General features: G+C 35.0%; 1 protein-coding gene across 8 annotated transcripts in view; it reads left to right on the forward strand.

Annotated features, from left to right (window-relative positions):
* The window catches only part of ARHGEF7 (Rho guanine nucleotide exchange factor 7), a 329,493-nt gene that overhangs the window by 204,927 nt on the left and 97,568 nt on the right, over nucleotides 1–26,998 (forward strand). The gene's annotated exons all lie outside the window — the stretch shown is intronic.

The following is a 26,998-nucleotide window of genomic DNA, read 5'->3' on the forward strand; positions in this document are numbered from 1 at the left end:
CCCTTTTTGAGGGAGATAGAACTTAATAATAGCAGCCTGTATTGAATGTTTTCATTACTTACTTCATCATTTAACTTCCTGCAGCCAAAAGACATCTCAGTGGTTGTTCATCTGTTCAGGGCTGTTACTCGTTGTCCTTCACAAATAAGTAATCATGCATATGGTGTTCTGAAGTAGTTTTGAATATAGATTGTGAAGAGTTACCTACTTTTTCTCTGCCTTTTCAGATTAGTCCATTCTATTAGTCACATTGTAGCAATTCTGTCTGGCAGTGAAAAGCAAATAAAATAAATGCATAAAAGTAAATAGTATTTTCCAATTTTTGGACTATCAGAAATCCAAAGGGTGAACATATTCCAAACTTCTCTATGGAAAGAGTTTTCTTCCTGAGTATGCCTTACTTACTTGTATGCCAAGAATGGAAATATTTTCTCTCCTCTCTTTTTCATGTTTTACCTAAGACCTTTTTTGTAAAAATGCAATTATTTTCAGTTATTTTCCAATGTGCACCTCTTCCTTATTAAAATCCTTCTTATAATAAAGGAATTTAAGCAAAATTTCCTCCTTTGACAGTACAGTTCTCATTCTACACTTTTAATCTCTCAGGTTTTCTTCCAAGAGGAGAGGAATATGTTTCTTTATCTTTAGGACCACAAATGGAAATTGTAATCTATGGCAGCATTTTAATGTTGGTTTCTTCTATGTAATTTTAATCACTATATTGTTTTCTGGGTTCTACTTTCTTAATATCACTTCATACAAGTTTTGAATAAGGACATTTTTGGATAGAACTTTGGATATATTGGCACATTTTGAATTTGTTTTGGATGGTGTGTCAGGGAAGAAAACAAAGGTAGTATATCCTTAAGGCCTTACATTAATACTGTCTCAGGAGGATGTTTTACTCTCCTTGTATGATATGTGACTAGTTTACTTTCTGTGACTGTTCATTGAGAACAATTAATAATAACTTATTGAGTGAGCACTGCTACATTCTTTCTGGTATTTATGTTTTTGAGGTGTTATTCAATAATATATTTAAACTAGTCACTCATAAATGTAAAGTATAAAGAGAGGTGAAAGTTGTTTTTGTTTTTCTTTGAAATACTGATATTTTTCAAATTGAACTGTGTGCTAACTAAAGGAGTCCTCAATGGCTCTGACCTGGGCCTCATTCCCTTCTCCCTTTTATACTATTTTACTTGGTGATATTTAGTGATTATCTCTCTGCAGGTGTTGCTTAGATTTTCTTGTTCATCTCTATCTAATCTCTGTCTTGACCATATTGAACTGACTGCCCCATAGTGTTCTTTAGCTCAACATATCCAACCTGAACTCGCCAGGTTCAGGTGAACCCAATTTGTCATTCTCAACTTCTCTTCCTTACCTTCCATTTTAAATCACTCACCAAGTCCTGTCCTTCCCACCTTTATAACTTCTCTTATATACACCCCCTTCTCTCCTCTGTACCCATTCTGGTGCAGGCCCTCACCTCTTCATGCCTGGATTATAGTTTGCTAATTTGTTTTGGGCCAGAACTCTGAACTTGAAACAAAGGATTATTACAAGGTGCTAACTTAGTGGAATTGATAAAGACAATGGTTGTTTAGCATGATGCTTAAAAGTTCTCTAGTCCAGTACATGTACTTAGTACTTAATATAGTTCTACAAGATTCACACCTATAATAAGAAAGCATATAAGCTCAGACAAACTCAGCCAGGATCAATTTGGAGAGATTCAGAGGGCAGAGAAGGAGGCAGGAGCTCAAGCTCAACCAAGGAGAGAAAAAGGCCTCTAAAAAAAGCTAACAGGGCCCCAAGAAAGGAGACGAGACTTTGAAAGAGATAATAAAGGATTTGGACTTTACTTGTGGTAATTATTGAACTGAAAGGAAGGCTGCTCCCAGAGAACTATAGGAAAACTGAAAAGAGAACATTATTACACTGATTGATCTCCTTGTTTCCAAGTCTCTACGTAGACCTTTTTGTATTTAGCTATCCAAACTGATTTTCTTGACATGCAACTCTGACCATATCACTTTCCCTTTCCTCTTATTCATAACCTTCCAACCCATTTAATAGAATCCCTGTTTCAGGATCAAATCTAAATTCTCTGTTGAGTGTTTAGAGCCTTTCATAACCTGGCCTCTTCTTTTTCAGTCTTCTTACATCTTATACTCATCTTTCCTTAAGATCCAGTGAAATTGGCCTCCTTGCTGATCCTGTCACATGCCACTCTATCTCATGATGTGGTGCATGTTTTACTAGCTGTTTTCAATGTCTGGAATGTTCTCCTTTTTCTGTGCCTCCTAGGTTCCCTGGCTTCCTTCAACTGCCCACTAAAGTCTTGACTTCTGCAAAAAAAGCCTATCTCCAGTCCTTCATATTAGAGCCTTCCTTCTGAGATTATTATCAATTTGTCCTGTTCATATACATTTTATTTGTATATCATTTTCTAAATTAGACTGTTACTTCCTTGAGATGAGGGATTTTTATTTTTATTTTTTATTTTTTGGCCTTTCTTTTTATCCCTAGTCCTTAGCACAGTGCCTGCCACACGGTAAGAACTAAATAAATGCTAATTGAATTGATATGACTCATTGATCTCTGAATTTCTGATTTCTTTCCAGTTCATTTAGATTGGCTTCTTCCTAGTTCTTTCAGATAGAGAGAAGTGAACTTGCCCTGTACCCTTGATTTATGTTAGCTTGTTATATTATAAAGCTAAAAAGTCAGCTCTGTAAATTGATTAACAGCTTGTTAAACTCAAAATAAGTTTATCACTTTAATTTTTTGGCAGGTTTTAAGGCTCCATCAAAGTACTTTGTATTAGAACATATAGTGAAAAGCAGTAGCATGCCAGAATGACTAAACACTGGCTTCCAACCAAAAATTTAAATCCGTTTTCTTCTTGTAGTTTTCCTAACCTGAGTAATGTGGCATTGAAAAAAGTAGCTTGAATATCACTCACCTGGCAAATAGGGCTTATTTGCTGTAATTTTAATTCTTTATAAAAGGTGTATCTCTTCACATAGTGACAGCAGACATTTTTCCTTTTCTTACTGATGCTTAATAATAAGGTCTAGTGAATGGAGTGTTGGATTATTTTTCATGAGAACTTAAAATACAATACTGATATTTTTCTAGATTTTTCTAGATGTAGACAAATTACTAAATTACAAGGCATGGGTGTCCCTGTTTACTCATTTGTAAAGTAGGGTTTAAAATATTTCTCTTCCCAGGAAGCTTCTTTTATATTAATAATGGAGATATTGTTGCTTCCCTTCCCCCCTCCATTTTAAGCTTTTTCTTCCTGTTTTGATCTTTCCCATCTTCTTAGAACATGAATTTCTTCTGTAAGTTTTAGAACTGTTCATCAGCTAATTACACTCTATTTACTCTTATTTTTTAGCATCTATAACTGTTTTCAGCTAACTTTCCATTCTTGCTGCTCCCTAATTTTATAAGAGCTTCTCCTGCTTCTGCTCCTGCTTCTAAGCATGTGTTCATATGGTTCCAAGTTATAGAACATTTTCCCATTTGTCAAAATACATCCTTCCTTTTCTTTCTTTAAATCACATTTCAGAGCTCATTTTCCTGAGGAAATGTCATCCTTATTATTTGACTTTTTGAAAGTATCTTTTCTTCATGGATATTTACAAATTATTGTGTTATCATGTATAAGTTTCTGGACCTTCTTCCCTGCTTTTTCCCGAGTTGTCCTCCCCCGAGTTGCCCAAAATCACCTAGCTATCTTGACTTCTGTTCTGTACACAGAATCTTATTCAGAAAGCATATTTAAAGATCATTTTATCTTACTTCCTTTCTTTTCTTGTCAAATATGTCAATTCCATCTCTGACAAAAAGTCAGTATAGTCTTTGATTAAAGAAAAATGACAAGGAAATAAATCATTACTTTGCAAGGCTGCTGATCCATTGTCAGAAAGATCTTCATATCGAACTCCTTAAATTTATTGAATGTAATTGTATTCCTTTACAGCTCCTTTAGTCTTAAAGAGGAATCCTCTACACCTAATTCTTACCACCTATGTCAAAGAGAATAGCTGTAAACTTAAAATGACGTGCAACCTGTAGCAGTTTTGGATTTTATAAGGTCCTTCCAGTGGTTGCTCAAACATAGTATTAGGGCATTAGAGTAGTCTTCCTCCAAGGTAAAAGGCTGTGATGTCAGAGCCTTTGAAGTTGCTATTTTGTGGATATCCATCTTTTACTTGTAATGTTCATTTATTTCTTTTTAATTATTACTGTCCCACTTTCTTCACGAGTCATGTGTCTTTGGTTCCTTTTATGCCACTTCTCATATGCCAAATCATCTTTAGTGAATCTTGCAACTTACATTTTTCCAATATATTTTTCCATTATCCTTTGAGTCACATGAGAGTTTGAATCTTAAAGAGATCATAATGTTTATTCACTGATTTCATGATCAAATGGAAGACTCTTCAGTATTTAAAAAATAGATTTCTATGACAATAAGCAGCTTGAATGATTAAAAGCTGTGTTTTGTTTCCAAGTGTTCCTCTATCCAGATCAACTCCTATTTATTCCTGACCTAAGTTTTCTGTCATTAGCACTTGTACAAAGCAGACATGCATATGCTTGGATTTATTTTGTTTTATTATTAAAAACAGCATTCAGATACTAATAATTGTGGTGTAGTAGAGTATCATAAATTGTCCATACCCCAAAAAAGCCTAAACTACTATTTCTGCCCACTAATCAAAACAGAGGCCTCCCTTATTGGCTCAGCAACTGGGCCAAGCATTAGGGAGAAATAAATAGCTTCTTTGGGTTAGTACCATAAACATGTTACTCTTTGAATAGTGTTAGAAATGTTACAACTATAGACAAATAGACAAATGCTGATGTACCCCAGCTTTTCTGTGAAATCATCTTTTATTAATTAGGAGACATGTAATCATTACTTGAGTAATTTCTACTTATTCTCTCCACGTGGACATTTTAGGATAACTGTTTGGCACATGGCCTCAATGTGTTTATTATGTCTTTCAGTATTTTTTGTCTTAATGCAAATCCATTGATGTCTGACCCATCTTGCTCTTTTTATGCAGCCATATATTTATATATATATATATGTACATATATAGATAGATATAGTGTTTAATTGGCAAGAATGACTCTCCAGTTTATCAGACTTTGATTTCTTATGTTGAGCTGCTTTTTTGCCCTATTGCAATCTGCCAAATACTTCTGTTACAACTCCATGAATTTTTTGCATCTTAAAAAGGTTCATCTGCAGTTGTTTCCAGAGCATTTCTTACCTGGTAGGTATCATTATTTGAAGCTAGAACATTTGAGATCCTGAAGGATTTCTCTTCTCCCCTCATCAAGTAAATAAAAGATGACATATTTTAGAAGGCAGCAAGGGGTTGGCAGTTAGACTTTAAACAACGAGGACATAAAATTTCTTTCTAATACCAGAATGTATTATCTTGTATGTTTTCTGATTCTAATAGTGTTATCCAGTAGTAGTATTGTATATTGTATTTATAAATTGACATGTTTTACAAATTGCTTTTACTTAGAACACTGGCGCACAGATCAAGAGCTCAAAGGGAACTCAGGCTATCCAGCCCAATCTCATTTTTCATTAAAAAAAAAAAAAATACAAAACAAAACAAGGCCAACGGAAGAAAAGTGACTTATGTAAGGTCATATAGGTAGTATATATGGTAAGATTTGAACTCAGATCTCCTGACTTAAGAGTCCATGTTTGTTCTTTTTCATATTGCCTTTCTTATTCTACAGAGGAGGAACCTGGGAGTCAGAGAGGTTAGGAGACTTGTCCCCTAGGACATACTTTGTCTTTATGATTACTTGAAGTGTTTTTATCCTCTAGTGTTAGAGTGAGAAGCTTGAGGAATTTTATGATTCATAATTTTTTTTTTTCTTTTTGGTATCAGCATCATTTTTTAAAGCAAATGATGCTTTGTATGTAATGGTGTAATATGTTTTTAGTGATTGGTACTTAACATATACTTCTGCTGTCTAGCACTATATCTGAATATAGGAATATTATTATTCAAAATATGAATTTCTGATCACAGAAAGTACCTAATTTGTTTCTTATGTGAAAAGGACCACCCCAGCTATGTCTTATGGCAGGAATCTCTTTTTTCCTTCTTTCTTATTCCTCTTCATTATTGCCCTGATAGAATTTCTTCTGTACTTTATAGCCTTATTCTCACTCCTTTTCAACTTCTGTGATTCTGGGGGGACGGTCTAGGTGAGAAGAAAGCTCTGGCTTCCTTATAAATGTTTTTTATGGAAATATTTATAAGTAATAATTATCTTATGTTCTCACAATCAAACTTCAGCTATATCATGCTGTCCTTACTCCCTCAAGCTTAAAACATAGACTTGGATCACAATCTTTTTTTTACTATAGGGGACTTTGTGTTGTAGGTTTAAAGGAGAGTGAACATTAAAATCCATTCAAATAAAAACTTAAGGGTAATTTGCATTGTTTCTGTGGATTGTGGTTTGTAATGAATGAACGTGTGCTCTTATAAAAAACTTGTGCTCTTATATTTGGTGATCTTTTTATTTTATTTTTTCCTCTTTCTTTTTTGTAATAGCCTTTTATTTTTCAAAATACATGCAAAGATAGATTTTGGAAGGGTGAATGTTGAAAACTTACAATTCAAATTTTTCTCCCTACTTCTCCCTCCCCCCCCCACTCCCTCTCCTAAACAGCAAGTAATCCAATATAAAGTTAAATATGTGCAATTCTTCTAAACGTATTTCCACATTTATCATGCTGCACAAGAAAAATAGTATCTTTTTATTTTCTTAGGACCATCCTTTTAAGTTTCCTCATTAACCTTCATTTTTTGTTAAATGTTTATTATATTCTTACTTTGCTGTGTACAGGGAGGGGTTGGGATGGAGTGGGATGTCACAAAGATAATGACATTATTCCTGGTCACAAAAAGTAAATAAGGAGATAATTATTGGCGGTGTCTGCTGTTGGGCCTTTTCCCTAGTTCTCATGGGGCTCCAGGCTGGAGAATTGGCTATTGGGAAAAGGGCAGTCTCAGTGGGCAACAAGTCTAAAGAAGTTGGGTGGGGATGAAAGGTGGGAGAGGCAGGGGTTGGTTTGAATAGGTTTTGGGTAGCTATTCTCTTCCTATAATTCTCAGAGTACAAGAAGATATATAACAAATAAAGCATTTTCCCTTGAAAAAGATGGTAAGTTTGCTTGTGGATATAGGTATCTGTGGTCTATCTCCCAAAGCTTGAAATATATATTGTTAGATTTAAATACTTTCTGTAGACTGTCTATACTCAGAGATTTGAATCCTTAAGCTTGAGTCTGTTTCATTTTTATCTTAGTATCTCCAGTGCACACAATAGTACCTTAGACTTTTAATGTTGTATTGCTGTTTTGAATCACTGTGCTTATAGCACAATTGAACTTAATATCTCTTTTAAGCACTTATTCTAGTTCCAGAGAGAGAGCTGGCATGTACTTCAGCCAACCAAGGGCCATACCTAATCTAAAAACTAGATTTTGCTCAGGAAAGAGATTGATAGTAGAGTTTTAATACTTATGTTCATGTCCCAATGATGTTATTCCTTTGCTTATTGACTCATTTCCTTATGTATTTGTGTTCCAGCAGGAACTTGATAGGGCTCCTTCTTTAATCTGTTTTTTCAAATAGTTTCTCTGGCATTGGAAATTGTCCACAAAATGTTTTGTAGAATTCATTTTTAGATCCATCTAATCTTGGAGATGTTTTTCTTTGGAAAGTCATTTGTGGCTTAATTTTTATTTCCTAAGAGAGTTATTTAAATATTTAATTTTTTTCTTCTCTTTACTTGGGTAATTCATATTTTTTTTTATAAATAGTCCTTTTCATTTAGCTCATCAGTTTTATTGTTATATAGTTGGTCAAAATACTTACTAATAATTTCTTTTATTTCCTCTTCACTGGTTGTGAATTCATATTTTTTTATTTTTGATCTAGATAATTTGGTTTTCTTCATTATTGCAAAAATCAAATTAGCCAGTGGTTTTTCTGTTTTTTTTTTTTTTTTTTTTGTTTTTTTTTGTTTTTTTTTGAAAAACAAGTTCCTGATTTGATACGAATTAGTATGGTTGTTTATTTATTTTCATTTATTGATATAAACAGAGATATAAATTTCCCTTTAACTACTGCTTTGGCTACAACTCACAAATTTTCTTATATTGTCTCAATGTTATTATTATGAAATTTTGTTATTGTTTCTATGATTTATTCTTTTAACCCTTTTTTAGGGTTCAGTTATTTAATTTACAATTAGTTGTTAATTGATTCTTCAGCGCATCTTTATTAAATGTAATTTTTATTGCATGATGGTCGAAATATTTATTGTTTCTGTTTTGTTGAATTTATTGTAAGGTTTTTAATGCCTTAGCACATTGTTAGTTTTTGTAAAGTTGCCATGCAAAGCTCAGAAGTAGGTATAGTCCTTGTTATTCTCTTTTAGTATTCTCCAAAAAAATTTGTCACATATAACTTTTCTAAAATTTTATTTACTTCCTTAACTTTTTTCTTGTTTGTTTCATGGTTAGATTTTTGAGGGGAAGAAGAAATTGAGTCTGCTTTTAGTATCTAATAATACTGTTTCGAGTAGTAGTGTCTTTTTTTTTTTTTGACATTTTCCTTTTCCTTTAAGAATTTGGATGCTATGCCATTTGGCACATGTATTCAGAATTGATATTGATTTATTGCCTATGGTACTAATGTAACTCCCTGCTTATCTCTTTTAATCAGGTCACTTTTTGCTTTTGCTTTATCTATGGTCATAATCACCATCATGGCCTTTTAGTAAATCAAATGGAGCATAGTAGAGTATACTCTAGCTTGTTATTTTAACTGATGAGGTATATACCTAATGATGAGGTATATGCCTAAATAAAATTAGGATTAATTGAGGTCTAGTGGCAGGTTCGGGGTACAGGGAGTCAAATAGAGCTCCCCTGCAACTCCTTTGGATTCGGCACAAGGATACAGAGTTAAATGAGGTCTAGTGATGGCACGAGAGTCCCCTGTTAAGGAATTTACAGGCCCGAAAACCTAGATTGATAAAAAGAGGTTTATTTTAGGGTTTGGAAGTAAGGTTAAAGTCTCATTAATAAAAGGTATTAGATAGAGAAAGAAATACACCAAAAGTGAGGGCCAGAGAATCTGTGATGCAAAGCATGGTTGATGGCATCTTTCAACTCTCTGACAAGGGATGATTCCACCTTGGCTCTTTTATCTGCTTCAAGGAGCCTAGGGCAGTGACCAAATTCTTGGTGGGCTTTTCAGATAAGGAAGAAACAGTTTTGGGGAAACCTGAGCAGATAGTGGGGGCTGGGTACAGCCCAAACTGGCTCAGATACGATCTTTCCCCTTGGAATACAAAAGGGTGGTTTTGACCAGATCTTGTAAATCAAAGATCAGTCCCAAAGGAAGTTGGAAATCAGGAAAGCCATCTTAAAGGGGGCTATGCCCTCATCATAACTATATATGTATATTTTTGTTTTAAGTGTGTTTCTTCTAAATAGTATATATTTAGATTTTGGTTTCTGATCTCTTGTGCTATTCTCTGTCTTATGAGTGAGCTTATCTCCTTAACATTTGCTTTGTATTTCCTATCCTGTTTTCTTATTTTATCTTCTTTTTTTATTCTTTTCCCCCTTAAGTCTTTTGCTTATGATCACTACCTCCTTTATTCTGCCCTCCCTCTTGGTCAGAAGAAAGACACTCGCCCCTCTTTCTCCTGACCCTTTTTCCTCTCTTTCTCATTAAAGTGAATTTCCATATTCAACTGTGTATTTTTCCTTCCTTGAACTCATTCAAATCAAACTCAGATTTAAGTGATAGGTTTTCCCTGTCTCTCCCTTCTTCATTATGTAAACTCTTCCTAATCATGTTCCTAAACATGTCCAAACAGTTGTTTTGCTGTACAAAAAGAATCAGACTTTGAAATCCAAAATGCAGGCAGACAAAAATAGAGGATTGGGAATTCTATGTTCATAGTCATCTCCCAGAGTTATTTTGCTGTGTGTAGCTGTTTGAGTTCATTACTGCTCTATTGGAATTGATTTAGTTCCTCATTGTTGAAGAGGGCCACATCCATCAAACTGATCATCATATAATATTGTTGTTGAAGTATGTAATGATTTTCTGGTCCTGCTCATTTCACTCAGCATCAGTTCATGTGAGTCTCTCCAGGTCTTTCTGAAATCATCCTGTTGGTCATTTCTTAACAGAACAATAATATTCATATACCACAATTTATTCAGCCATTCTCCAATTGATGGGCATCCACTTAGTTTCCAGTTTCTGGCCACTACAAAGAGGGCTGCCACAAACATTCTTGCACATACAGGTCCCTTTCCCTTCTTTTTTTTTTTATTTTTTTATTTTTATTTTTATTTTATTTTATAATTATAACATTTTTTTGACAGTACATATGCATGGGTAATTTTTTACAACATTATCCCTTGCACTTACTTCTATTCAGATTTTTTCCCTTCCTCCCCCAACCCCCTCCCCCAGATGGCAAGCAGTCTTATATATGTTAAATATGTTACAGTATATTCTAGATACAATATATGTGTGTAGAACCGAATTTTTTGTTGCACAGGAAGAATTGGATTCAGAAAGTAAAAATAACAGTTTACATTCATTTCCCAGTGTTCCTTTTCTGGATGTAGCTGGTTCTGTCCATCATTAATCAATTATAATTGGATTAGCTTTTCTCTATGTTGAAGAAATCCACTTCCATCACCATACATCCTCGTACAGTATCATTGTTGAAGTGTATAATGATCTTCTGGTTCTGCTCGTTTCACTCAGCATCAGTTGATGTAAGTCTCTCCAAGCCTCTCTGTATTTCTCCTGTTGGTCATTTCTTATAGAACAATAATATTCCATAACATTCATATACCATAGTTTACCCAACCATTCTCCAATTGATGGACATCCATTCATCTTCCAGCTTCTAGCCATTATGAAAAGGGCTGCCATAAACATTTCGGCACATACAGGTCCCTTTCCCTTCTTTAGTAGTTCCTTGGGGTATAAGCCCAGTAGTAGTATGGCTGGGTCAAAGGGTATGCACATTTTGATAACTTTTTGGGCATAATTCCAGGTTGCGCTCCAGAATGGTTGGATTCTTTCACAACTCCACCAACAATGCATCAGTGTCCCAGTTTTCCCACAGCCCCTCCAACATTCATCGTTATTTGTTCCTGTCATCTTAGCCAATCTGACAGGTGTGTAATGATACCTCAGAGTTGTCTTAATTTGCATTTCTTTGATCAATAGTGATTTGGAACACTCTTTCATATGAGTGGAAATAGTTTTAATTTCATCATCTGAAAATTGTCTGTTCATATCCTTTGACCATTTATCAATTGGAGAATGGCTTGATTTCTTATAAATTAAAGTCAATTCTCCGTATATTTTGGAGATGAGGCCTTTATCAGAACCTTTAACTGTAAAAATTTTTTCCCAATTTGTTACTTCCCTTCTAATCTTGTTTGCATTAGTTTTGTTTGTGCAGAACCTTTTTAATTTGGTGTAATCAAAATTTTCTATTTTGTGATCAATAATGGTCTCTAGTTCTCCCTTGGACACAAACTCCTTCCTCCTCCACAAGTCTGAGAGGTAAACCATCCCATGTTCCTCCAATTTATTTATGATTTCGTTCTTTATGCCTAAATCTTGGATCCATTTTGATCTAAGTTAAATGTGGGTCCATGCCTAGTTTCTGCCATACTAATTTCCAGTTTTCCCAGCAGTTTTTGTCAAATAATGAATTCTTATCCCAAAATTTGGGATCTTTGGGTTTGTCAAAGATTAGATTGCTATTTTTCTTCACTATCTTGCCCTGTGAACCTAACCTATGCCACTGATCAACTAGTCTATTTCTTAGCCAATACCAAATGGTTTTGGTGACTGTTGCTTTATAATATAGCTTTAAATCAGGTACACTTATACCACCTTCTTCTGACTTTTTTTTCATTAGTTCCCTTGCAATTCTTGACCTTTTATTCTTCCATATGAATTTTGTTGTTATTTTTTCTAGGTCATTAAAATAGTTTCTTGGGAGTCTGATTGGTATAGCACTAAATAAATAGATTAGTTTGGGGAGTATTGTCATCTTTATTATATTCGCTCAGCCTATCCAAGAACACTGAATGTCTTTCCAATTATTTAAATCTGACTTTATTTTTGTGGCAAGTGTTTTGTAATTTTGCTCATATAATTCGTGACTCTCCTTTGGTAGATATATTCCCAAATATTTTATACTATCAACTGTTATTTTGAATGGAATTTCTCTTTGTATCTCTTGCTGTTGGATTGTGTTGGTAATGTATAAAAATGCTGAGGATTTATGTGGATTTATTTTGTATCCAGCAACTTTGCTAAAATTCTGAATTATTTCTAATAGCTTTTTAGCAGAGTCTTTGGGGTTCTCTAAGTATACCATCATGTCATCTGCGAAAAGTGATAATTTGATTTCTTCATTTCCTACTCTAATTCCTTGAATCTCTTTCTCGGCTCTTATTGCCGAGGCTAGAGTTTCTTGTACTATATTGAATAGTAATGGTGATAGTGGGCAACCTTGTTTCACTCCTGATCTTACAGGGAAAGGTTCTAGTTTATCACCATTACATATGATGTTTACTGAAGGTTTTAAATATATGCTCGTTATTATTTTAAGGAATAGTCCATTTATTCCTATACTCTCAAGCGTTTTTAGTAGGTGACAATTTGATTTCTTCATTTCCTACTCTAATTCCTTGGATCTCTTTCTCGGCTCTTATTGCCAAGGCTAGAGTTTCTAGTACTATATTGAATAGTAATGGTGATAGTGGGCAACCTTGTTTCATTCCTGATCTTACAGGGAAAGGTTCTAGTTTATCACCATTACATATGATGTTTACTGAAGGTTTAAATATATGCTCCTTATTATTTCAAGGAATAGTCCGTTCATTCCTATACTCTCAAGCATTTTTAGTAGGAATGGATGTTGGATTTTATCAAATGCCTTTTCTGCATCTATTGAGATGATCATATGGCTTTTATTAATTTGATTATTAATATGGTCAATTATACTAATAGTTTTCCTAATATTAAACCAGCCCTGCATTCCTGGTATAAATCCCACTTGATCATAGTGTATTATCCTGGGGATGATTTTCTGAAGTCTATTTGCTAATATCTTATTTAAGATTTTAGCATCAATATTCATTAAGGAAATTGGTCTATAGTTTTCTTTCTCAGTTTTCGATCTACCTGGTTTAGGTATCAGTACCATGTCAGTGTCATAGAAGGAATTTGGTAGGACTCCTTTCATCCCTATTTTTTCAAATAGTTTACATAGCATTGGAGTTAGTTGTTCTTTAAATGTTTGGTAGAATTCACCTGTAAATCCATCTGGTCCTGGGAACTTTTTCTTAGGAAGTTGGTTAAAAGCTTGGTCTATTTCCTTTTCTGAGATGGGACTATTTAGACTACTTACTTCTTCCTCTGTTAATCTGGGCAAGCTATATTTTTGAAGGTATTCTTCCATTTCATTTAAGTTATCGAATTTACTGGCATAAAGTTGAGCAAAGTAGCTCCTAACTATTGTTCTAATTTCCTCTTCATTAGTGGTGAGTTCACCCTTTTCATTTTCAAGACTATCAATTTGCTTTTTCTCTTTCCTTTTTTTAATCAGGTTTACTAAGGGTTTGTCTATTTTGTTGGTTTTTTCATAAAACCAACTCTTAATTTTATTAATTAATTCAATAGTTTTTTTACTTTCAATTTTATTAATCTCACCTTTTATTTTTTGAATTTCAAGTTTTGTGTTTGTCTGGGGGTTTTTAATTTGTTCCTTTTCTAGCAATTTTAGTTGTAAGCCCAATTCGTTGGCCCTCTCTTTCTCTATTTTATGCAAGTAGGCCTGTAGAGATATAAAACTTCCCCTTATTACTGCTTTGGCTGTATCCCACACATTTTGGTATGATGTCTCATTATTGTCATTTTCTTGGGTGAAATTATTAATTATGTCTATGATTTGCTGTTTTACCCAATCATTCTTTAGTATAAGATTATTTAGTTTCCAATTATTTTTTGGTCTATTTTCCCCTGGCTTTTTATTAAATGTTATTTTGATTGCATTGTGGTCTGAAAAGGATGCATGTACTATTTTTGCCTTACTGCATTTGATTTTGAGGTTTTTATGCCCTAGTATGTGATCAATTTTTTTATAGGTTCCATGAACTGCTGAGAAGAAAGTATATTCCTTTCTGTCTCCATTTAGCTTTTGCCAAAGATCTATCATATCAAACTTTTCTAGTATTCTATTTACCTCTTTGACTTCTTTCTTATTTATTTTGTGGTTTGATTTATCTAATTCTGAGAGTGCAAGGTGGAGATCTCCCGCTATTGTAGTTTTGCTTTCTATTTCCTCTTGCAGCTCTCTTAATTTCTCTTTTAAGAATTTAGATGCTGCACCACTTGGTGCATATATGTTTAATATTGATACTGCTTCATTATTGATGCTGCCCTTTAGCAGGATATATGCCCTTCCTTTTCTCTTTTAATTAGATCATTTACTGTTTTTGCTTGATCTGAGATGAGGATGGCTACTCCTGCTTTTTTGGTTTTGCCTGAAGCATAATAGATTCTGCTCCACCCTTTTACTTTTAGTTTGAATGTCTCACCCTGTTTCAGGTGTGTTTCCTGTAAACAACATATAGTAGGATTCTGACTTTTAATCCAGTCTGCTAACTGCTTCCTCTTTATGAGGCAGTTTGCCCCATTCACATTTATGGTTAGAAGGACTAATTCTGTATTGCTTGCCATCCTATTAACCCCTGCTTATGCTTTTCCCCTTTCCTTCCCTTTTACCCTCCTATCCAGTATTAAACTGGTGAACACCACTTGTTTTTCACAGCCCTCCCTTTTTAGGATCCCTCCCCCACCTTAAAGATCCTCCCCTTATTTTACCCCTTTTCCTGGAAATTACTGTATTCCCTTCCCCTTAGCTTACTCCTTCCCTTTCACTTTTCAATGAAGTGGAAGAAGTTTCACCATAAATTGAATATGTCTATTGATACACGCTATGTTCATCTCCCTCCTTTCTTTCTCTCAGATATAATAGGTTACCTTTGCCTCTTTATGAGATGTAGTACCACCACTTTACACTTTTTAATGATATAATTTCCTTTCCACCTCTAGTTTCTAGGACAAATTGTACATATGTTCTTTACATATTTTTTTGACAGAAGTATAGTTCTCAAGATTTCTTTTTTACCTTTTTAGAAATCTCTTGAGTTCTGTATTTGAAGATCAAACCTTTTATGTAGGTCTGGTTTTTTCATAAAAAATAGATGGAATTCATTTATTTCGTTAAATGTCCATCTTCTTCTCCGGAAAACGATGCTCATTCTTGCTGGGTAAGTTATTCTTGGCTGCATACCAAGTTCCTTAGCCTTTCGGAATATCATGTTCCAGGCCCTGCGTTCTTTTAATGTGGACGCTGCTAGATCCTGGGTTATCCTTATTGTGGATCCTTCATATCTGAAGCAGCTTCCAATATCCTTTCCTTTGTCTGATGGTTCTTGAACTTGGCCACTATATTTCTTGGCGTTTTGATTTTAGGGTCCCTTTCAGTAGGTGATCGATGAATTTTTTCAATGTCTATTTTACCCTCTGTTTCCAGAATGTCTGGGCAGTTCTCTTTGATAATTTCCTCGAAAATGGTGTCCAAGCTCTTTTTTTCCTCCCATTTTTCAGGGAGTCTGATTATTCTCAAATTGTCTCTCCTGGATCTGTTTTCCAGGTCTGTTGTCTTTCTAATAAGGTACTTGACATTCTTTTCAATTGTTTCATTTCTCTGGTTTTGCTTGACTACCTCTTGGTTTCTCCTTGAGTTATTCATTTCTACTTGTTCCAGTCTAATTTTCAATGGTGTATTTTCTTCACTCACTTTTTTTATTTCTTTTTGTAATTGTCCAATTGTGTTTTTATCTTCTATGGAATTTTTTTCCATTTTATCCATTTTATTTTTTAGAGAGCTGATTTCTTTTTCCAGCTCACTAATCCTGTTTTCCTTGGAGTTGTTTACCTTTTCCAGCTCACTAATCCTATTTTCCTTGGAGTTGTTTACCTTTTCCAGCTCACTAATCTTGTTTCTCAATGATTTGATTTCTTTATCCACTCTGTCTTTGAATGCATGGGATGACTGCTCCAGGCTCTCTTGCCAAGCTTCCCTTTCCTTTTCCCATTTCTCTTCCAGCTCTCTTGTGAGAGCCTTTTTGATTTCCTCTGTGACGTTCTTTTGTATTGAGGAGCAGCTTATATCCCTCCCAGGGGATACATCTGGGGACAGTCTGTTCCTAGTCTCCTCAGCATTTGAAGTCTGCTCCCTCTCCACACAGAAGCTGTCAATGGTTAGAGCCCTTTTGAATTTTTTGTTCATTTTGTCAGAGTAGGAATCAAAGAAAACAAACTGACAAGAGAAACACTTGGTCTGTTTTGCGGGGGATGGGGCTGGATGGTATTAATGGGCTTCCTCTACAGACTGGGGGTAGGGCAGCAGAGAACCACTAACAGAACAGCAATGACTGTACTGAGTCTGCGCTCTGAGGCTCCGAGAACGCACCGAGTCAGTCCAGGTGGGGGTTGGGGGTGGCCCGGTTCTGAGAGATGCTGGCTTTCTGGGGTTTTAATCTTCACCTCCGGTGTTTACACCCTCTCCGCTGCTCCTAGCTTGCTGCCAAGACGGAGTATCCACACTGGGGAAAAAGTCTTTTTGCAGAAATGGCAGAGATCGTACCCCTCCCCCTCAGGTCTGAGTTGTGTGAGCTGCCTGTCTCACTCTGGCTTCCCTGCCCTCAGTCTGCGCCCAGTCTGATTGACCCTCCCCGAGCAAACACAGACCTTTTCTGGCGACTTTCAAGGATGTCTTCTCTTGGTGACCATCTGTGGATTTCTTTCTGGGTCAAGCATTAAGTCAGAGGCTTGTCATGAAGTAAGTTCTGAGAGAAAACGAGGAGCTCAAGCAGCTGTCTGCCTCTACGCCGCCATCTTGGCCGGAAGTCTAGAGTCCCTTTCCCTTCTTTAAAATCTCTTTGGAATATTAGCCCAGTAGTAGCACTGCTGGGTCAAAGGGTATGCATAGTTTGATAACTTTTTGAGCATAATTCCAGATTGCTCTCCAGAATGGCTGGATGTACAGAATGTCATATTCTAAGCCTTCTGTTTTTTATAGTGGAGGCTACTAACTATTATCTGATTTTTATTGCAGCTGTTTGGTATGTGAAACTCCTCACCCCCTTTTTTTTCCTGACTGCTTCCAGAATTTTGGGATTTTGGCTAAATTGTTCCTTGGATTTTTTGTATTAGGACTTCTTCCAGGGAAATGAGTGTAAATTCTTTAAATTCATACTTTGTCCTGAGGTTCTAAAATATCTGGGTGGCTTTTTCTAATAATTTTGAAGTTACAATCTTTAAGGTTTTGTTTTGTTTTGTTTGTTTGTTTGTTTTGTTCCTGGGTTTCAGATAGTTCATTGATTCTTAAATTTTCTCTCCTTGATCTATTTTCTAGGTCAGTTGCTGGGAGATATTTCACATGTTCTTCTATATATTTATTTTCAATCAGTTGACTTTATCATTTCTATGTGGACATCTCTTTTTAAAAATTCTCTTATAGTCCCACCTGGATTAAGTAGAAATTAATGCTAGTGCAAAGTAGATATTTAATGTTTTGGGTGAATTAATGGTATTCACTGGTGGAAGACCCTGTGAAAAATATTGAAGCCATCTAGTTTATGAAAGCTGTAACCTGAGGCATAGTTGCTATCTGGACCTCAGTTCTCAAATAAGAGAATCTTTTTTCCTTTGGGGTCTATCAGAGTAGGCCCCAAACTATATCTCTTTCTTGAGTTTCTGAAATCTGAAATCCTTGAAAGAATTGTTACTATTTATGGTTTTTTGACTAACAGAAGGAGTAGAAGTAGCAGAAAACTACCAGAGGTTACTTCTGTGGTAACTGTGGCTAGGATCCTAAGTGAAAACACTAACTTTGGTCAAATAAGCCTATTCTCCTAAAGTTTGCTGTCAATTATAGGAATGCACTGAAGGGTAGATCAAGTTGAACAAACAGTTCTCTAGACTGAACCCAAATGTTAAGTGTTTGAGGTTTGTCTAGGGTGTAATTACACCTTGCTCTTGGTCTTAGTTTCCCCTATGGAAGCCATCATTATATTACCATCTCTTTTCTAAGCCAGTTTTGTCAGTGAAGAATAAGTGTGTGTGTGTGGGGGGGGGGGGGGGTTGTGTGTGTACACATGTACACACACACACACACACACATATAAGAGAAACACAGAGAGAACAGTTGAATGATTTTGTTATTTTAATAGGTATATTTTAAAATAGTTCTCATTTTAAGAGTAAGAAACCCTTATGAACCACATTCCCCACTTGTGTCTTTTGGTCACTACAGGAAGAAAAACAACAACAATTTCTAGAGATCGTTCTTTAAAGCCCTCTTCCCACCTCCATCCCATCCACCAAAAAAAAAAAAAAAAAAAAAAAAAAAAGCATCTTATTTCCCTCTTGTTTAGTAAAATTTGGGTATTTTGTTGAGCATAGAAAAGATAAACAAAAGATGAGAATTATTGTAGAGTGGTAGGTAATAAAATCAGACCTATAATTGGTAAGTATAATTTTCTAAGTTTACTTGTTACTTATGACAAAGGTGACCAGAGGAGACATCATTTCTTTGTGTTCACTCCCCCAAAACTTATAGGAGCTTTTCTTTAGTGTATTCTTGCTCTCTTATTCCCTAAAAATAATTTCAGGAATCATAAAAAGATTTCTATTTCAATTCTGAAATTGCATTCTAGATTGCCATATTTTTCTATAACAATTTTACATATTGGTAACTTTTTGATGGTTGATTTATTATTATTTAGTGGATTTTGAAATTTTTTTTCTTCTAATGTGAAAAGCTTTGCAAATGGATCATTGCTACTTGCTTGATCATTTTCAAACATCATAACAACAACAGTTTTCTCACATAGACTCCTTTATCAGTTTAGGTTATGAGCTCAAGTTTTTGGGGAAAATAATGAATTTATCGAAAGCTTTTTCCTGAATTTTAAATCTTTCTTAAATCTAATATAACATAATATCTTTTCTGGGAAGAAAAAAAAAAACATGTAGTGGGCCCTAGAGGAGTACAATTTGGATAAGAAATGTTCCTTTCTTTTATGCAACTCATAGTCTAGTAGGAGTTTGAAAGAAAGTCCTAACAGTAAAATGACTCTATTAAAAAGTTAGAAAATAACTTTTTTAAAGGGAGATCCCAGCATATCAGACCATTGAGGAGATATCAAGGAAGTATTCCTGAAGGGGGTGGCATTTGAGTTGGGATTTTAAAAATTCACCAGGCAGTAAGAATCTTGGCTCTAAAAACAATGGTACCTGTGTAACTTTAGACCATTTAACTTCCTTTAGCCTCAGTTTCTTCATCTGTATATAAGATATCTATAACTCTTTCTTATATATTCTTAATTGTTGAAAGTGATGGAAAAAAAGATATTTGTGTATGGAACACTGAAGAAACGCAAATGCTTGGTACTTGGGCATAAATATAGGCAGTTCTGAGATGACAGCACCCTTGAGAGCAGAAGTACTTACTGAAGGCAACTATGGTTGAAACATCATCTTTCTTGCAGCTCATTTACATAGAAATGTTTAATTTTTAAAAATTTTCAAGCATTTCCCCCCCTCTTATCCTTTGGTCCCTTAAAAAGAGAAGAAAACAAAGCCCTTCACATGTAACTGTGGTATGAACCTTGGTGATTACTGGAAAACCCTGATAATTAGATCTTTATTTCTGGGAGTCTCACAGAAACATGAATTCTGGATTCTCTTCATATAGAAGTGAATTGCTTCATAGGAACAAAAACTGCTTTGAGGTAGGTCTAAATTGATGACCAAGAAACTGAGCTATCATCCTGACATACTAACACAGAGTATTTGGAACCAAAGCAGAGAAGAAATAGAGAACAGCAGCTTATTTGAGACAAACCTAATTGAGGTTAGAGAAAGGGGAAAAGACTGAGAATTAATGGTATTTGAGAAATGCTCTACTGTTTAAAAGAAGTTGATTGGAGAAAAGACTTCTATTTGAATTGTTGGTTAGAGAAAAGGAAGGATAGAGACTGCTTTTGCACTTTACTGCCCCTTAACAGCTGATAGGTAAATGGTATTCCGTTGATTGTCTGCCATGTTCTTTACTGCAACTTCTTTGGGGCATATTAAGTTTGAGATGCTTATGGGATATCTAGTTCCAAATGTCCAAAAAGCAGATAGTGATATAGGGCTGCTCTCAGAGAGACTTGGATTCATTACATAGATCTGAATATCATTTGCATACAGATGCTAATTGAACCCTTGAGAATGGATGAGGAAGTGAGATAGCACAGAACTAAAAACAACAACAACAACAACCAAGTGCTCAGGACAAGAGTCTTGGAAGATATTCTCAATTACTCAGCATGACAAGGATAAAGAATAAGTAAAATGATGGAGAGGGAACTGATGCAGGAAATAGAACAAAATCTCTGGAGAAGATGGTCAACAGTGCCAAAGACTGCAGAGAGTTCAAGGATAATGATTGAGAAGAAGCCCTTAGCTTGGGAAGCTTAGAGGTTGTTGGTAACTTTGGAGATAGCAATTTCAGTAGAATGATAAAATTATTGGCCGCATTGCAAAGAGTTTAGAGGGAAGTGAGAGGACAGCGGGTGGCAGTATGGGTTGGAGCTCCTTCAGAAGTCATAACTAAATCCCATTTTCTGTGAGTAGTGTTTCCTGAATCCCTGTAATGCCGGATTCTTATCTCTTTGGATTTTCTCTTAATATGGCTGCTTTTGTACATGGTGTCTCCCCCATTAGAACTTAGAGTTACTTTTGAACAGGGACTGTCTTTTGCCTTTTTTTGTGTCCCCAGTGTTAGCACCACATTCTGACATGTAGTTGATAATGAGTTATGTGCTTGACAGATAAAATGTCATTATCACATAGAAATTATCTATTGTATACATGAAGCACTGGATTTTGGGTTAGATCTGTGTAAATAGACTATCTCCTTCACTTTAACTTCTCTTATTTTATTAAGTTATTTTATTTTAACTTATTAACTTATTTTAAAAATGGGCCTCACTTCCTTAGCTGTAAAATCAAGGGCATTTGATCAAAATGGCCTTTGAAGACATAATTTTTTTTAAAATAATTATACTTTAACATTCATTTCTTAAAGATTTTAATTTCTAATTCTTTCCTTCCCTTCAGCCCCTCTGCCACTCATTGAGAAGACAAATGATAAATACCTTACAAACATAAATATTTTAGAAAAAGAGATCTTCTATACTATTTGCACTTATCACACTACACTGAAACAAGAGCCTACATCTACTGCCTTTATTCTTGTAGTGCCAAAATAACTAGAGAATTTATTGAGTCTAACTTTTATGGATAATTTGTGAGATGACTTGGACAAAAAGCTTCTCAGAATGAGAGGTCTTTGGCTGTAATCTGAACCATCCTACAGGGATGTCTTATCTTTTAGATATCCTAAAGAGCATTATGGAGGTGAGGAACTTGTATCAGGGGGAAAAAAAAAGTACAGTGGGAGGGTACTTTTTTTTTTTTTTTCCTGAGGCTGGGGTTAAGTGACTTGCCCAGGGTCACACAGCTAGGAAGTGTTAAGTGTCCGAGAATTGATTTGAACTTGGGTCCTCCTGAATTCAAGGCTGGTGCTCTATCTACTTCGCCACCTAGCTGCCCCCTAGGGAGGGTACTTTTTATAGCATAGTTTGCTGTTAAATATTAATAATGTTTGTAATTGAATTTTATAATTATTAAATTTTATTGAATTACTATAGAAGATGGTAGTGTAGTAGATGGGAAAAGGAGTTAAGGAGAATTGGGTGTCCTCAAGATCAAAACCTATTTTCAGTTGATCTGTTGTACCACCAAGGGCTGCTGGATGTGTTAGCCAGATTGCCTGTTCTTTGTCAGTACCCTAAGGGCAGCTGGTTGTTATTCATCTACTTGCTTCATCACTAACATCTTGTTATGAAGTCCTAAAAAAATTTAGAAGTATATATATGTCCACTAATGCCAACTTTATTTACTCTTCTTCCTTCCTTTCTGTAGATGTTGTTTTTATTACATATTAAGTTTGTAACTTTAGAAAACATTTGATTAGAATAGTAAAAGAAAGGTTTTCCAGTATCCGAACATTAACTACGATATGATATTAACTATGTGACTTTAATTTAATTCTGCTCTAAACCCTAAAATAGTAAGGAAGATAACCAATAAGTTTAGCCTTCACTTGCTTTTAGCTCCTGTCATTTTCTTAAGCTCCTGGATGTTGCATAAGTATATGAAATAGAGCATCATTTTCATTTTTGTATTTATCCCAAATTCCCTGATATGGATCATGTACACGCATTACGCTTTTCTTGCTATCTACCTCATTAATACTAAAATATCTTTTTAGCTTTAGGAAAGGGTGTTGTCCAGTTTTGAAATTATTACTAAAGTTAAGGGGAAGTTATATAAGCTTCAGCCCTGACTCTTATGTTCTTTCTTTGTTTGATCATTTAATTTTTTTCCCTTTACTTCTTTTCCCCCTCCCCAATCATCTGCCTCTGCATCTTTATCATATTTAGAGGTATGCTCCAAACTTTGATTCTGTCAGTCACCAGATTAGGTAGTGACATACCTTGCTGCATCTACTTAATATTTCAAGCATAGGGGATTTTATTCATGCAGAAAATCTTTACAACTATATATAGATCTCAAACCATATATGCCTAAGAAGCAGTTTTCTGAAAGTTGTTATGGGCAAAAACATTAAAATAAAATAAAAAATAAAAAATCATAGGGGCAGCTAGATGGTCCACTAGATTGAATAACAGCCCTGAAATCAGGAGGACTTGAGTTCAAATGTGGCCTCAGACACTTAACACTAGCTGAGTGACCCTGGGCAAGTCACTTAATCCTATTTGCCTCAGCACCCCACCTCCCCTCCAAAAAAAAAAAATCATAGTTAAATAAAACCCTCTACTTCTTAGGTAACAGACATTCTAGAAGCCTTTTCACCATTTGAGCAATATCAGGGCTTATGTTATAATGGGCATAGCCCAGGCCATTTTCTATACATGAAGTATTAGAGGAGGATTTTCCAGAAAGAAAGGATTTGAAATTAAGGTAATTGCAAAAACATAGAAAACCTTGATCTGAATATAATGTATGGGAAATCTTGTTTGGAGTTTGGGACTGTCTCAAAGTAAACTAATATGAAAAACCAATTAAATCTAACTGAAATGTAAATACTTTTAAAAAAAAATTATTAGCAATGCAAATAAAAGTTGCCTTCACTTACAAGCATATACATCAAAATAATGAAATCCATTTCAAGGTAGTTGGTTGTGTGCTTTGAGAACATGATTTTGTATCTGATGTTTCTGAAACGTTGAAAAAGCCAGTAAAACTAGTTCCTACTTGGGTAAAGGTATGTCCATTGAGTTTGTATTAGTTCTTCTACAAAATTTGGAATGTCCTCAAGATTTCTTTTTGGGTAAGATGATTTATAAATAGTACCACTGGTTAGTGGGTTTTTTTTTTTTTTTTTTTTTTTTTTTTGGTGGCCCTAAAATAATCTGTCCAATTTGTTGCTATGGACTATATAAGTCTCGATATTCTTTGGAATTACAAAATCATATAATCATGGAATTTGAGAATTGGAAGGCTCTTCTGCAACCATCTAGTTCAATCTTCACTTGAAAGGTATCTCTGTTATAATATACCTGAGGAATGCTTATCCACCTTGCTTAAAGAAATCCAAAGAGAAGTGGGATCCTGCAACCTCTCAAAGCAGCCCATATTACTTTGGGGTAATTCTAACTGTTAGAAAGTGGTTTTTGATATCATGCCTAATTGTCTCTTTGATACTTTAACTTATTGCCTTTTATTCTTTTGTAATAGATCAAACAGAATAAATTTAATCCATTTCACTTGACAGCCCTTCAGATGCTTGAAAACAGCTATTGTTTTCTCACTAAGTCTTCCCCAAGCTAAATAGTCCAAGTTCTTTCATGATTTGGACTCAAGGGCCTTTACTGTACTGGATGTCCTCTAGTTTATCAGTGTGTTTTTGTTTTTGTTTTTCCCTCCAACTTTGACGTTCAGAATTGAGCATAAATATTGGAATACAGAAGGGCTATTACCTTTTTATATTTTAGAAGCCATGTCTTGTTTCAGGCCAAGATAATCTTAATAACTTTTTTGGCTGCCACATCATACTTCTGATTCACTGAGTTTGGATTCCATTCCATCCCCCCAGATCTTTTTCAGATGACCTACCATCTAACCATGGCACCCATAACTTTACCTATGAAATTGAATTTCTGAACCCAAGTGTAAGACCTTAAAATCTCACCCTACTGAATTTTATTATTAGATCCCAGTGATCCTAGCATGATTAAATTTGGGGGGGGAGGAGGGAGGAGAAAGGCAGATCTTGATTCCTTTAGAGTTTTGGCTATTTTTCCTAGCTTTGTAGCTTTTCAAAATGACAAACAAGCATATCTGTGAAAAAAAGAACAGGGCCAAATAATCCCCAGAGTACTCCCCTAGAGACAACCTGCTTTGTTGGCATTAAATCACTGAATACATCTCTTTGAATCTGGCCAATTCAGTAAGTTTGTTTGTTCTTTGTGTGTGTGTGTGTGTGTGTGTGTGTGTGTGTGTGTGTGTGTGTGTGTGTGTGTGTGTATATATATTATTATTATCAATTACATGTAAAGATAATTTGTAACATTCATTTTAAACAGTTTCTTAAGTTCCAAATTTTCTCTCTCCCTGAGAGACAGTAAGCAATTGATATAAGTACTACATGTTTAATCATGTAATACCTATTATCATATTGATCATGTTTAAAAGAAGACAGACCCAAAGGAAAAAACAAGGGAAAATAGTATGCTTTGATTTTCATTCAGAATTCATTAATTCTTTCCCTGGGGTCTGGATAGAATTTTTTTTTTTTTAATCATGAATCCTTTAGAAATGTTTTGGATTATTGTCTTGCTGAGAGTAGCTAAGTCATTCACAGTTGATCATGATATACAGTATAGCTGTTCATTCAGTTCTGAATCCATCCAGTTGTTTGGTTTAGGTTTTATCTCTTCATTTTCTCCATAAGAATAATTAAGTAGTAGAGATTTCAAGTGGTCAAAGAGATCTGAGATAAATCTTCACAATCACCCATCCCTCCCTATCAAAACACACTCGTAAAAATGTGAGACAGATAGACAGACAGACAGACACACACACACACACACACACACACACACAGAGAAAATCCAGTTTTATATTAGTGGGATCTAAAGTAAAAAAAAAGAAGAGGCATATTTTAATATGCAAGATAATTATAAAAGAATAGCTTGGGTGCATGGGGGAAATTTTATGTTGGTGATGGTGGGTGCAGATTAATTTTGTGTGAAAATATCCATACACATACATTTTGGGAAGCATGACGTGGGTCTGGATCTGTAATCTTACTTAATACAAATCAGCAACTGTTTTGTAAATTATGGTCCTAGAGAGTCACTTCTGGGGCACCTAGTTTATAATGATTTCTGTTTCTCCTACTTCCTCTTTGAGCTACTCCCCAGCTCTCCCCAGGAAAGGAACATAATATTTCCTTTCCTTTCCTTGTAAACATACCTGGAATGTAAAGTTGGATATGAGCAGCTTCTGGAAAAAAGAAGGAAGTTATATAATTCTTTCTTTAACTTAGTGTGGTGTAAAACATTCAGTCTTAGAAATGGAAGACTTGGTTTTGAATCTTGGTTCTGATGCTTTATTACCTGTGTGACTTCATCTTTCTGGCCTAAGTTTTACTCATCAATAAAAATCAAGGGATCAGATGAAATTATTTCTAAAGTTCATCTTAGTTTTACTTACTGAGTAGTTGGAAATGTGTAATATATAAATAAATATGTTTATATCTTCTGTTGTGAATTCATTGTCTCTGAGTTTGTCATTATTGTAGTTAAGCTATTCTCTTCCCTTTTCCCTCTCTTGCTTATGCATAGCAAAACAATTTATTTTAGTTGGCTTAATAGCAAAGAATAGTTTCTTTTTTTACTTACATATCATGGGCAGGAAAACATTGGTTCTATGGTCATTTACTTTTTATCTTTAGAATTTTTGTTTTTAATTTCTCTAAAAGTCTGATTCAATGTAGAAGTTGTTCCAGAGCAAAAAGATAGGGTACAAAAAGCAGTTATTGTCACCATTAGGAACTTCAGTTGACATGAATACTTTTGTTGGCAAGATGGCTAGGAAACAAGCTTGGTGAAGAGATTATATCCCTTTTATAAGGAGATGAGATCTTTCCTTCACGAGTCGTTTGCTATTGTTTTGGAGCAACATCATCTTGATGAGGTTTCAGGTTCCTGGTGGTCAGGGAACCAAATGAAGAGGTTCAGGGTTGTGTCCCCAAATGATGAGGTTCAGATCAAGATCACTTCCATTCCCCTAGGATTTGGTGCAGGGCAGGGAGTTGTGGGAACCCCTTTGGTCGGCGCAGAGGTCCTTCATAAAGGAATTTATGAACCTGAAAAGCTAGACTGGCAAAAAGTAGTTTTATTATTGGCATTGGGAAGTCACTTTTGCTATGCATGAATAGAAAGAGTGAATTTCTTGGTATCAAGATCCCAACAAAGGGACTTTGGCAGGAGGAGTCCTGACAGAGTTTCTAGCAGAGAAATCCTCTAATAGAGAAACTGAATAAGGTCTTGTAAGGGAAAAGATAAAGAAGGGGTAACACTGAAAGAGAATATCATTTCAATGGGCAGAGGGTTGCAGCTGAGCAAGCTACTTTAGACCTTCTG

This window comes from Sminthopsis crassicaudata, chromosome 3 (genome assembly GCF_048593235.1).
Source record: "Sminthopsis crassicaudata isolate SCR6 chromosome 3, ASM4859323v1, whole genome shotgun sequence".
In the NCBI taxonomy this organism is placed as follows: Eukaryota; Metazoa; Chordata; class Mammalia; order Dasyuromorphia; family Dasyuridae; genus Sminthopsis; species Sminthopsis crassicaudata.